This window comes from Dermacentor silvarum, chromosome 7 (assembly GCF_013339745.2).
Source record: "Dermacentor silvarum isolate Dsil-2018 chromosome 7, BIME_Dsil_1.4, whole genome shotgun sequence".
Lineage (NCBI taxonomy): Eukaryota > Metazoa > Arthropoda > Arachnida > Ixodida > Ixodidae > Dermacentor > Dermacentor silvarum.
Window position 1 is genome coordinate 144,155,327 of NC_051160.1, and position 11,793 is coordinate 144,167,119.

An 11,793-nucleotide genomic window follows, 5' to 3' on the forward strand; every position below is an offset into this window, starting at 1 on the left:
GTTTCGAGCCGGGCTCGGGCTGGGCTAGGGCCTAAGGCGAAGGGGTGGCAGGCCGGGCCGGGCGGGTAACGTAGATTATTTTCGGGCCCGGGCCGGGCCCGGGTCTCGCCATAAAACTTTTGATCGGGCTCGGTCGGGCAGCCCAAAGTAAAAACGGGCCCGGGCCGGGCTGAAAAAATCGGCCCGTGCAGTGCTCTAATGTGCGCTGCATATTGAGGATAGAATCTTTGTTTCGAGGTACCGGTTTGTACTAAGCAAACAAGCTTGTGCAATAATTCGGACATCCTTCATCTGCACCGAAGATCAGGTACGCAAAAATTCTGCTTTGATATAATGCAAAAATACTCAGTCAAATAGCTTAAAGTGTATTCCTTTGTACGAATACTACGTGTGGGGCTGCAGTCAACTTTTCTACTTCTGTGTCCTTTAGTTGCACACATTGGACACTATTTATTTTTGTGGTACGTTTCAAGCTGCCCAAGAGTCGCACAAACACGCCTTTCCATTACATAGCTGAAGAGGCCCAAAAATATTTCTTAGTGCTGTCTTCATAAATATTCGCCTTAAGAAAGAAATGAACTTTCAAAACACGTTACCTGGGTTTATTGTCTAAAATAAATTATACCTAAATTTCAAAATAAGTTTGGAAGCACGTTCGGATATTCACAAAACCAGCCAGCTATTTTTTAGGAAGACGTTGGTACAATAGAAAGAAATGAAACAAGAACCGTAACTTCCTTAGAAAAAATTTAATGTGGTTCTATAGAGAGACTGATGTCTTTATGCAGCAGAATCATTTGAGTGGCTAATGACTGTCTAATGCGCTTTCTGATGTATTCCTAATGTGAGTCTATTACAAATTGGCCACCATATTTCTATAGAGTACCTGACGCATGAGTTTCTGATGTGCACCTGACGCATGAGTTTCTGATGTGCATCTGACGTACGAGTTTCTGATGTGCACCTGACGCATGAGCTTCTGATGCGTTTCCTAATGACATGCAATTGAACGTTAACATTAGGTTGACATTAAAGGCCGCAATGCAGACATCTGTATTGCTGGTCATGCAAGCGAATGTTTGCAGTATACAGGTCAATAGATATTTTTTGGTTCATTGCTATTCTAACACAGTGCATTAGTATAACCCTTCTGAATGCCTGCACACTTGGCTTTCTATGCACTACATTAACATTCCTCAATTTGCATGGCACAAATCAACATGAAAGTATGGTCACTACAAAGAGTTGTAATGTAAACTCCAGCAGACCATTTCTGGCAATGAGTGGCTATCCATCGTTCTATATATGCGAGTCTACCCATGCCCATCAATCTTGGATGCCTAGCGATGCAGGCATTTGGATACAAATGCTGCATTGTTGTGTCAGCTATAAATTAAACAGGGTAATAAATGAGCAGATGTATATATAGTTGAGTTGGTTCATATTTATTTAAGAATGTGCTGACATAGAAATCACAAACATGACTAGATAGCACATACGGGGTGTTTTTTTAGTTGCACCAAGTTTTTGAAATTAGAAAGATGTGAATCTTGGTCACGTTCTCTTTACCATTCGAGTGTACGGACTGGCAGCCTCTAGATACATAGGAATTTCAGCACTTACGTGCGTAATTACCGAAGTTACACTAATTAATTTTCTAATTATGAACAATAGGTAGCTACAGCAAATGAGTACTGAGTACAAATGAGTACTACCTATCCCAACAATCAAATTTTGAATAGCGGAGTTCATGTGGGAGCTATGCGAACAATTACTTCCCCTTGGCAGGCTCCTTGAAACCGAAACTGGCGGCAAAAAGAGCGTCTGTGTCGTGCAGTTAAAAAAACACCCCGTATTTACAGGACCACCTGCTTTCCAGGCTACTTAATCTCCCTGCTTAGCATGGAGGACAGGCTGCTTTTGAGCTGCACATTTGTCTTCGTGAACTTGCTGGAGGATGTAACCTGCAAGAAACAAGATGAAAATTTAGCATAGCATTGCAGCACACTAGCAGAACAATACTAACTTTCTATATCATTCGGTGGAACTGAACATGTGAATGAACAGATGCTGAACTTCAACCAATGTCAGATGCATGGTGCCGCCATTATTATGGCTGTGCACGCGAAGGTAGCGAGAGTGTGTCCCCTGGGGGTCAGACGTGCGGAGTGCCTTAACGGGAAGAGTAATGGCGCATGGCAAAATTCCCGAACGACCTGCTAGTGTGTGCATATGTTTGTGAATGACCAGGTGCGTGTATAGCCACTGTGTGTGTGGGTCCACTTGCGCAGGCCTGAAAAAGCAAGGGGTGTTCGATAATGGACCAAGAGGCACAGCAATGGATAGTAGTGTGCAATACGAGCTAATTGAGTGGATGTGCGCACATGAAGTGTGTTGTAAATTACACTTTTTTAAATGTATTGTAATGCAGTTCTAATTACGTTTACACTTTTCTACTTACTGTGCACTTATTTTGGTCATTGCTAACATTTACTAGGAAATAATAAAATTGCAGCACCTTTCTAGACACTATTTACAGAAAAATGTATATCTAAAATTTCATTTCTTTACGAACAATATTTTGCATAGGCCCCAGTAAAAAATGTGCTATACAGGGTGTTTCAGTTTAGCTGTGTTGCATCTGAATAGGGAGGCACCGGTTTCAAGGAATGGCTTTATTGTCCGTGCTGCATACTGGCAGCATAAAGCAACAAGTCACATAGTACCAACATGAACAAGAATATATATACAGCCAAAGATACACTCGCGCATGCGCAACAACATGGTGCTGTCACTATCACTTCATCATCCAATAGCGGTAGACACACTTGCCGTATTCCAGATAGCGACACAACACTTCCTTCCCTACTAGATCAAAAACGGTCGTAGCCTCAACGCTCAGGAGGCCGCCTTTCCCGGTTGCTCCGTCTTAGTGGAATCTGTTCATTATCGGTTTCCCCCTGGTCTGACGGCCGTGGTTCAACTTGAGGCTCTGGCTGAACAACAGGCAGCGGAGGAAAAGCGACCTCGGACGCGTGTGGCAGGCACATTTCCCTGTTATCTTGATTATCGTCGTCAAGCACGGAATGTCGCAACTGATCTGCATGTACAAAACGCACTTTGTTTGCAGTAACAACCAAGTACGTAGTTGGAGACTTCACTCGCGTAACTTTTCCAGGAAGCCACTTAACTGACTCGCCTCGCATCGAACGAACCAGCACACGGTCACCAACTGCAAAATACAGCGGCTTCGCTCTGCGCTTATCTGCTGACCGTTTCACCCTTTCTGTTTTCTCAGTCATAGCACTTGTCAGCTTCGGTCTCAGCAGGGTCAATCGTGTCCGCAACTTCCTTCTCAAAAACAATTCGGCCGGAGTCTTTCCGGTGAATGTGTGCGGCGTAGTTCGATAGCACAAAAGAAAGTTGTCTATTCTGTGCTGCAGGGTTCTGGTACTGCCTTTTTCTCTGTCCTCCAACAACTGCTTGAACAGTGCAGTCTTTGTAGTCTGTACAGCACGCTCCGCCGCCCCGTTAGATTGCGGGTGGTATGGAGGCGTGAATGTGTGTTTTACACCGTGCGCTTTCAGAAAACTTTGGAACTCCTCGGCACGGAATTGTGGCCCGTTATCTGTTACCACTTCTAAAGGCAGACCATGCGCAGCAAACAGCGATCTAACCACTGCAACTGTCATAGTGGCCGTCGTCGTGTTACACACTTTAACTTCCAACCACTTACTTTATTATAAACATCAACTGCTAAAAGGAACATTTTACCTTCTTTCTCGGCAAAATCAAGATGCACCCTTTCCCATGGGTGCTCACACGTTTTCCAGGGAGTCACAGGCGCTGGCTGTGCAGCAGTTTGCACACTTTGACAAATGCTGCACTTTCGCACCGTTTCTTCAAGTGCCTCATCAATTCCTGGCCACCAGATCATTGACCTTGCTACCATTTTCATCTTTACGATTCCCAGGTGCTGTTCATGCAGCAAGTTCCGTACAACATTCTGTAAACATTTCGGAATGATTACTCTATTCGTCCAAACGACGCAACCAGCTTCAACAGACAGTTCAAAACGTCGAACCCAAAAAGGTTGCAATTCCTGAGAAACAGCTTTTGGCCAGCCATGCCATATCATGTCGCGAACTACCGTTAGTAGTTTGTCGCGTGTTGTTTCACGCTCGATGTCCTTTGCGGTCAGAGGAAGATTGTCCAGAGTGGAAAAATTAAAAAAAATTCTTCAGTTTTCTCAGCTATCTCGGGCAATGGCAGTCTAGATAAAGCATCTGCATGACCAATTGCCGTTCCAGGCTTGTGTGCTATCTTATAGCTGTAGTTAGCTAGGAAAGCGAACCACCGGTGTACCCTAGCAGTGGCCACAACACTGGCTTTCCTTTTCGGGTCGAAGAGCACGGTTAATGTTGATGGTCTGTTAACACATTGAAAGCTCGACCATACAGATAGTTGTGAAATCTTTTCACACTAAACACAATGCTCAAAGCTTCTTTTTCGATCTGGCCATAATTACGTTCAGCGGGGGATAGTGACCGCGACGCAAATGCAATTGGTTTGTCTGTTCCGTTCACGACATGCGACAAAACAGCACCAAGACCATATTCGGACGCGTCACACGTTAGCTGTATTTATTTTTTGACATCGTACAACTCGAGAACATTGTCATTTGTCAGCATTTCTTTGCAAGCCCTAAATGCATCATCACACTGACGCGACCAATGCCACGCTGTTTCTCTGCGCAACAAGTCATGCAGGGGTTCTAGAACCGTAGCCATGTTAGGCAAAAATTTTGAGTAGAAATTTATCAAGCCCAAAAAAGCTTTCAGCTGGGTCACATTGTCCGGTTTTGGCGCATGCTTTATGGCTGCTACTTTATCCGCAGTGGGATGCAAGCCATTTTTGTCAACTTCATGACCCAGGTATCTTATTCGTTGTTGGAACAACTTGCACTTATCAGTGTTGACCCTTATGCCGTGTTTTCGTAGGCGTATGAGCACCTGCTCCAACCTGTCATAGCACTGCTTTCGATCTTCGTCTGCGATGATGACGTCATCTAAGTAACAGGCCGTGCCAGACAGCCCGTGTAGGATTTGGTCCATCACTGCTTGAAACACTGCCGGCGCGCAGGCTACGCCATATGGCAACCGTCGGAACCTGAACAAGCCCAAGTGTGTATTGACAGTGAGCAGTTCTTGCGCTCGCTCGTCCAATTCGAGCTGCAAGTACGCCTTGGACAAATCCAGAACAGAAAACACGGTTCCGCCATGTAACGTTGCAAATATGTCCTCTGGCAGAGGGAGCGGGTACTGGTCAACCTCTATTGCACGGTTTACCGTGCAATAGCCGAAGCTCCTTGCTGTTTTTCTTTGGAACAATCACCAGAGGGGTCGCCCAAGTACTGTGGCGCATCCGGTATACGACTCCAGCTTTTTCTAAGTTGGCCAATTCCTGCTCGACTTGTTCGCGCAGCGCGTACGGCACCGGTCGTGCCTTACAGAATACCGGTGAAGCGTTCTCTTTAACAACAATGCTTGCCTTGAAACCTGTTATTGCTCCGTAACCAGGCTCGAACACTTCGCGATATTTGTCAGTCAAGGGTATTTCCTTTGTCAGTGCGTTCACTGGCATTACTTCATGCCACCGGATTTTGACTTTACAGAGCCAGTTGCGGCCAAACAACGTAGGCAAATGAAAGCACTGCTCATAGTATCTCACTTCAACATCAATTATTCCTATGGTATCAACCGGCCATTGTACGTAACAAGTTTGATATCAGCGTGCCTGAAATTAGCACTTGGGAAATGCTTCGCGCACTCTGCTTCCGACATTACGGAAACTGCCGCTCCTGTGTCTAGTTCCATGGGTACCTCTTTCCCGTTCAACCGTACATTTATTAAAATGGCAGGACTGCCCGAACGGTTATCGATGTGACAAAGCGTAAGCAACTCTTTGTCCGGAGGTTCCGACTCTAATTGATGTACAACTCTGCTTTTGCACATTTTCGCAATATGACCTTCCTTTTGGCACTTATAACAAGAGCTGTTCAAGAACGGACACTTTACAGGTGCGTGCCGCCCCCCGCATCGATGACAAATTGACTTAGCTCTTTGCATCGAAGTCCTTGGTGTCGGATTGTCGGGGCCGTGGCCGCTGGCTGCCCCTGCCTCTGAGCGCGGTCGCAGCTTCGATGATTTGCTCTGCCAGTGGACGTCGCTGCTGCTGTACAACTGTGCAGCGCTGTTTTCCGCAACCATTCCCAATGCATCTCTCGCTGCCATCTCCATGGCTGTAGCGATGTTGCAAGCATGGTCCCAGGTGAGCTCGATGTCGGTCATCGCCAGCAACCGGCAACGTATGGCCTCGGAATTCAGACCGGCTATCAGGCGGTCCCGCAATGCTTGTTCCAGGAAGCTGCCGAAATCGCATGAGGCTGCCAATTTCTTGAGCTGGACCACGAAGTCTGTGACACTTTCTTGAGGCGCTTGCTTCCTTTGATTAAAGTGGTATCTTTCGCTCACCACTGAACGCCGTGGGGAATAGTGCTTCTGCAGCGCCGCCACGACTTCCTTGTACGTCGCTGTGCTGGGCGTCTTTGGGAGGAGCAGGCTTCGGAGCGTCACATACGCTTCTTCTCCGATGGCGCTCAGGAATAGATGTAGCTTCTTGGCCTCGGCGACCTCATTAGCCGAGGTGTACAGTTCGAAGCGTTCGACGAAGACGTCCAAACTTCCGCTGTTGGAATCAAATTCCGGAAGCTTGCCGACCGCCGTTGCCATCTTCCGTTTTTTTGTTCTATCCCATCCTCGTCGCCAGTATGTTGCATCTGAATAGGGAGGCACCGGTTTCAAGGAATGGCTTTATTGTCCGTGCTGCATACTGGCAGCATAAAGCAACAAGTCACATAGTACCAACATGAACAAGACATACAATACACATGCTGGTGGTCAACAGCAACACGGGCGGGCACTGCAGGTGCTGTGGTTGTGCGCCACAACTGGAGCAAATGCCCTTTCTAAGGAAAGCAAGAAACCGCACTGAAATGGAAATAATCGAGGCGTTCTTAATAAATCGAGCAGGCAGTCAGTGTGTTAGCACGCAGTCAATAATATTAAGTGACAAAGAATTGTCGTTCTTAATGATAGCCTGTAAAACACCGCCAAGATTAGAACATGCAGCTGTCGTGTTTGTATGCCACTTGATTTGAGCCTGTAATGGACGCGTGTTCCTATGTGCTTGCCAGTTTAGGTCCCTGCTGTAACCTTTGCATTCCTCTCTACTGTGATGATCACTGCCTCACGAGCACTTGTTGGATCCCTTCACTCCTGTTCGTTTATCTTTACTATGACTACTTTGCACAGTGTGATGTATAAAACAGCGTGTTTTCTGCCGAATAAACAGCTGGATGTTGGCGCCCGTATATGTCATTCTTTATCTAACCTCGTCCTCGTCTGCTTCGCGCCGTACTTTTTGTCCTCGAGCTTATGGCAATCATCACAGATAATGACAAGACTATTTGAATAAGAAATTTAAGAAAGGTACTTTTTGTTTTAAGCAAAAGAAATCTTTAAGTTAAGAAACTGGATTGATGTGCACTGCACTAAAATGCAGTAGAGTTTCACTCCACCAAAATAGAGGGCACAACTATGCAGTTAGGCTACACTTGGTCTTGCCAGCAAGCTTTTTTGTATGAACACTCAAAGAGATGTATACAACAAACATCAACACACATTTTCCCACAAAACTGTTTAAGACATTGCATCCAACTATTCCAGATTTCTGCAAGAAACACGGGGGCTGTTTATTTCGAATAATGAAAATTACTGCCGAGTGTGAAGAGGCATATCATTCCAAATAGAGGTGGGATGGTTCATAAGGAATACATTAAAATCCTCATTCCTGCACATTGTGTGCACTGAGGCAGCTCAGGTAAAATTGTGCGCATACATCACGAATATTAAAGCTAGTTACAGCCACACTACACTACAACAAATGCTGCGATGACCATATTTCCGCTATAAACATTTTCTATTCACCATCAGCTGCCCACACATGATAGAAAAATGTATCACTACAAATAGCTATCAGTGAGCCATTTCTGCCCCCCCCCCCCTTCGACAGTTCTCACAAACACAACCAGTTAGGGAAGGGGTGCTCGTTCAGGACTTCCCCAAGGATCAACGGACCATGGCAGCTCGACAATTTAGCAAGGGCTGATGATTTTGGGACGGTTGGCATGGAATGACCCACACAAATGGCGGCTTTCCTTCATGAGAGTGCAAAGGTGGTTATGAGCCTCATCTACAGAAATTATGAAAGTACGCTACACTGCCCGAAAGTACAACTTTCCCATGCAGTATTATTCAGTCTTCACAATGAAAATAATACATACCAATTACAGCATTCAGATGAACTGGATCCAATCCCTCCTTCACTGGGTCCTCCTTGTGCCTGTTACTGCCCTTTCCATAAAGGCTCTTGCCCTGAACCTCAGCCTCCCCAATGCGGTCGTGCATTGCCGCCATAGGACTTCAGGCCAGATAAGATCGTTCACCTATTGTCACTCACAGTGGAAAATTGACGCGAGAAATCAGCGAGGCATACCGCATAAATAACAACGTATGTGTGAGCCAGACCCATTATTAATGCGTGAAAAAGGGCTTCCTTCATAGATTACAAGCGATAGAAATTAGTCTATGTCTGCTTACTTTTTTCTATGCAAATACTGTTTTAATGCAAGCACACATCCAGTCTTACTTTATTTAATCCTTCCATCAAAATGCCAGTTGTTAGCCGAGGTCAAGTTGTATATTTCCCTTCCCCTCCCTGTGCATACACATATAGAAACTTCATTTGACTGGAAAATATTTTAAGGAGCGGTGTTCAAAGCCCTCAGTCCAGGGCCCCACTGGCCTCTGCAGCCTGCCTGTGTAAATTTTGTCCTGAAAAGTTAAATGAACTGATCGGCAGGCTCAAAAGGACACTACAAATTTGACCTAGTGGACATGGCTGGTTCTCAGAAAATGTACCAATACAGTGATGGATATCCGTCGGCACATTGTAGTAATAGTGGGTGCAAGCTAGCTTTGACATTGGTGCAGTACTTCAGCTGTCACACGGCTGCACCTTCATATTTCAGTTTCAGAGAAATTCAAGCTCATCAAATGTGTGTTTGCCAGTGGCAATTATTCTGAGAACTAGACAGAAATAATTGTAAATAGCAATGTTAAACAAAGGTATGCACGCTGTATGCTTAGACCTGTGGCATATTTGGCACACTACACTTCGAATACTAACATGCACAAAAACTGCACATGCGTGTAGCATAAACAGAGAAAAAATACAGAAATAAAAGCTACAGCATCGGAAACAGTTTGAAAACAATAAAACCAAAATAAGAAGTAAAATATACTGTGTGCAAAGCAAAAATAAAACTTAATTTGCAGCCAAGTGATCAAAGAGAGAAAAAAAGATACTCAACATCAGGACATGTTAGGTTTAGTTTTATATAGAACATGATAATTTGTGCATAAGGTTACGAACACAAACAAGCAGTAAGTTTAATATACTTGCATAAATATTTAGCCTATTTAGTGCTCCGTTAAGTAATATATGTCTGTTAGCTTACACACAAATCATACCAAGATCATACTTTCAGGTACACATACACTTCACACATACCTGACGTGACATCCAGATTTAGGTTTATATAGAACATGATAATTTGTGTTCGTCACAAACAAGCAGTAAGCTTAATATACTTGCATAAATATTTAGCCTATTTAGTGCTCCGTTAAGTAATATATGTCTGTTAGCTTACACACAAATCATACCGAGATCATACTTTCAGGTACACATACACTTCATACATACCTGACGTGACATCCAGATTACACGCTGTGCTGCTGTAGCCAGGGCCACAGGTTCCCTGCCATCATGTGGACACTGCTGTGAGTCACGGCCTCACCACTACAAAATGAATTATGTGTTAACATATAGCACTGGCACAATAAAACTGTCATATTGTGAACACATGCAAGGTTCACGTAAAAACAGTCACGAAAACATGTCTGCACTAGTGCAGGGTGGCAACAGAGCACAAGGTCGAGTCATTGATGAATGTCATGATAATAGGGACCCCTACATCAAAGTAAAATTTTGAACACGCACGCAGCAGCAGCAGCACACTACAAGAAATGTATGTTTACATAGCAATTCTAGGGTTTGCTTTCATGACTTGGTTTAAGCAACTTTCCCCTATCATGTTTAGGTAGGTCAAAGTTATGGCAACATCCCTTGTCTTGAAAAGACAGCTCTACTAGTATGGCAAGCTGTGACTGCTTACTTTCTTTCCCCTAAAGCTGCTCGTAAACCGAAAACCTCGTAAGTAGATATTATTTACTACGTCGAAGAGTTTATAAGCGAAGCAACGTAATTGCAGTAAGTATTGGTGAAGAGACTGACGTGTCGTTATATGCAACTCCAGCAGAAAAGCGGGTGCGCACGCACAGGTGCACATGATGAACACGATTATTTCAGACCGTAATGTCCCCCCGTCGGAAGAAAACGCTCATTAGGATATTCAATTTCGCATCGAGGCATTACATTTGCAAAAATAAATTCTGACAACCCGCACGCAACATGCATAAGCACAGGCTTCACTGTTGTCGGGGGAGTTCTATTTCCCACGTTCGCAAGGCACCCTATGCACACACGAGGAGTACGCACAACACGTAGAGTTAGCACGCACGATTGCTTACCTTTTCAATGGCACGACGCTCTCTAAGTTGCCGGTGCTGCGTCGACGATGTTACTCCCAGCATACATGCCGCTGCGTAGTGGACGATCTGAGGCACGCTACCAATAGGAATTATTTCTTTGCGATGTCTACCCAACTTTCCACGACAACCAGGCACAAAGGCCTGCGGAACAAAAATCGTTGGTCCATGTTTGCCTGGCGCGCCACGCATACGGCGAGTTTGCAACGAAACACAAGGTATCTTCTGGCACTTTTGTGCACGCTAACTACGTCCCATTTCATTAAAGCAAACACAAAACAACAGGATCAAGCAGCTCACACAGACGACCGGCCCGTTGAAGACGCAGGATAGGGTTCCTCGATGCGTGCGCCCCCCTCCGCCGCCGTGGAGGGTGGAGTCATTCTGTGAAGGGGTGAATGCCGCCTTTCGACCGGCGGCCGCCATTGCGCTCCCCACGCATCGTCGCGGCTGGTTGAGTGAGACACGTGTGCGGCGTCTTCTAGGGCAAAATGCCCGGTTGTTGCGTGCCACAGTGCACAAACCATTCGCGAAATATCTGGAAGATGTTCCGAAAGATCCGAAGAGGCGACTCCTGTGGCTGGTAAAGATCAGGCGCGACAAGTGGCAACCCACGGACCGTTCCTGTTTGTGCAGCGTATACGTTATTGCCTTTCTGTGTTTGGGGAGTTAAAGCTGTGTGACACTGGCACTTTCGATCGCGATCGAGCCTTATCCGCGGATCGAATTTCTCGATCGTGATCAGCTCCCTTGCGCAAGCTGCAGAAGGAACCCGGTCACTGTTGAGAAATCAGAGCCCGATCGGGCGTAATCACCAGTGCACTGTGTGTAATAGTTCATTTGCACGCTATTTCCCGTAGCGTTTGTCCGTCTTGTAGTCTTGATATCTGGCATGCAAACGTGCGTGTTTAACTCGTTCGTTTCTGGATAGCACAAAATGCGCTGTTCTTAAACGCTTATTGTGCATGAGCTGCAAGTGCGTAAGGATCTGCGCCTACGTTGT

General features: G+C 45.4%; 1 long non-coding RNA gene across 2 annotated transcripts; it reads right to left on the reverse strand.

Moving 5' to 3' along the window:
• Window positions 1-1,853: 1,853 nt before the first annotated feature.
• LOC119457364 (uncharacterized) lies at window positions 1,854-10,918 on the reverse strand. Of its 2 annotated transcripts, none has more exons than XR_005193214.2 (4): window positions 10,773-10,918; window positions 9,886-9,960; window positions 8,405-8,566; window positions 1,854-1,964 (listed from the first exon to the last, which is right to left on the reverse strand). It is a non-coding gene; the product is annotated as an uncharacterized LOC119457364 (long non-coding RNA). The 2 variants fall into 2 exon arrangements; XR_007467617.1 differs by having other exon boundaries at window positions 9,886-9,981.
• Window positions 10,919-11,793: the final 875 nt, after the last annotated feature.